This window comes from Poecilia reticulata, linkage group LG19 (genome assembly GCF_000633615.1).
Source record: "Poecilia reticulata strain Guanapo linkage group LG19, Guppy_female_1.0+MT, whole genome shotgun sequence".
NCBI lineage: Eukaryota > Metazoa > Chordata > Actinopteri > Cyprinodontiformes > Poeciliidae > Poecilia > Poecilia reticulata.
This window is the reverse complement of record NC_024349.1, coordinates 23,258,496-23,260,981: the sequence shown is the minus strand read 5'-3', so window position 1 is coordinate 23,260,981 and position 2,486 is coordinate 23,258,496.

The following is a 2,486-nucleotide window of genomic DNA, read 5'->3' as shown; positions in this document are numbered from 1 at the left end:
GTGTGTGTGTGTGTGTGTGTGTGTGTGTGTGTGTGTGTGTGTGTGTGTGTGTGCGTGTGTGTGTGTATTTGAGGTGTCTAAAAAAGATGAGAATTGGATCTCTACATATTTTATTATGTAAAGATGTGTTCCTAATCAATTTTTTCTATTGACATGTGTGCTTGCTTTTGTGTTCAGAAAACATTTATACCCAACACGTCGTCGTCCACTTCTTCTGATCTTGTCTGAATGTATTTTGAGAGCATGATAACGTTTCTATCTTGATAAGACTTGCCTAACTCTAGTTGTTAGCAGCTGTTTTCAAAGTAAGAATTCACTTATGTTGTTTTAAGCTGTCTGTAGCTGCGTTCCCATTGACCATAAGATGCAAAAACAGAAGTTCAGAAAAATAAATCTGCTTATTGGAAACATGCCAGTTTTAGTAGAGGTGTGTTATTTATTAATTTTTTTTGCCATATCGAAATAGATGTGTTTCATGAAACGGCAATGAAAACAAATTTTTTGGCATCGCGTGATCAACAGCAGGACGTTACTACAGGCAAAAACGGCGAAAAAGACGACAGGGAGCAGTAGGAGGATGACGTGGCTCCAGCAGAGCTCTAACAGCATCACAAGGCTCATAAAAAGTTGTCATTTGAACATGTTGAATCCGGAGCTCTTCCATAAAATCGCACAAAGTAATTCCCCCAAATCGGGGGATCTGCTCCCAAGTATAAGGGGCTCGTCGCATCAATGACTGAATAACAAAAATATCTCTTGTAAATGTTTACATCATTCGCAACCATAACTTCTAATGACTTATTGTGTCAACAAGCTTGTCCATGTGTGATTTTAATTTTATTTCTTATTTAATGGAGTCACTGCAATTGCAAAATTGTATTTTTTCAACATCAACAGAATGGCAGCAAAGATTAGTGCACATTCGTAACGGAAACACAGCTTGGGATGCAGAAGTGTAAAAGCTCCATGCTCAGTCGAGGTGAGGCAGCTATAAAGTGGCTCATTGACTCAACGTATCGATACACATAGCATAGTTTAATGTAAATAAGTCACAACTGGAATCTAACCTGGCATGACAAAAATAACATTTGATAGTGAGTAAGGTAATAAACCCATGACATTAACCAGCAGTGCCTCCAACAGACATGTTCAGATGAATAAGTGAATGAAATCTAATGAATATGCTAATGAATAAATGTTAGGGAATTTGATATTGTGGTCCTGACTGAAATGCATATCATCAGATTATCATATGAATAATTACAGTTATCCATTTTGGTTCATTACACAGTGCAGGCTAGTTCTGCAGAATATTAATCACAGTGAAATATGTAAAGATCCAATTCTCATCCTTTTTAGACACCTCAAATACACACACACACACGCCCACACACACACACACACACGCCCACACGCGCACACGCACACAAATATGCCACAACTCAATCTCTTTTCAAACAATCACAGACACTCACCGTAGAAACATTCCTCTCTCTCTCTCTCTCTCTCTCTCTCTCTCTCTCCCTCTCTCTCTCTCGCTCTTTTTTTGCTTAGATTGAGTTGAAATGAGTTGAAATCAAACCCTTGATGTAAACTTGTCTGAAGAAACTTCTTTTCCAAAGCATACATGGAGCCTAATATGGTGGTTAAATTGTTAATTGATTTTATCTCTGACATTTTGATAAGGAAATAGTTTTATTTTACCCTCATCAATAGTTTTTTTTCACCTGTCACCACTGAACCCTGTCCAGTGTCATATTATGAATACTCCCATGATCTCATTTATTGCACTTTCTACTTTTATTCTAAGAGGAACTTACCTCTTACTTACAGTTTTTTTAACAGTTGCTGAGATTGTGGTTTTGACTGAAGTACTCCATTTTGCAAATAAGCTAAAGTGTAGTGCTAATTGTTTAAAGTGAAACTGAAAACTATTTTCAAAATTTTGCTTGAGCAAAAACTGTAAAACTTCTAACCAGCAAGCAGTTGTACCACAAGAGAGGAAACTCAGAAAAGGAGTCAGATGTGTTGGAGTGTGAACCTCCTGCTGTAAATGGACTTCCCTTTGATTTTTAATAAAATATTCCAGTTTCAGAGCGAGCTTGATGCTCGCAAATCTGTGATTCAGAGAACTCCAGCGGGCCTCGGAGAAACCTAAAGTGCTTTTCAGATATGGGATACAGAACAGTGGGCGTATGCACAAGTCGTTACAGAAATAATTACATTAGTCTGACCAAAAAGAGAATTATTTTTGCCTGACTCCATTTCTACTAAATCAAATTTCCTCAAAATTGAAGCAATCACCCCCTATACTGAGACTGTGAGATCAATTTGTCCTACAAACTTGCCATCAAGTAACCAAAGCTACAAGGGGCATATTGTGGATCCTAAATCATAGCAGAAACAGAAATATTTATGTCAATCAATTGATTCTTCTGCCATATAGAAAAACATACTGGAAGAAAATGTAATCAATCTGCTAAAAC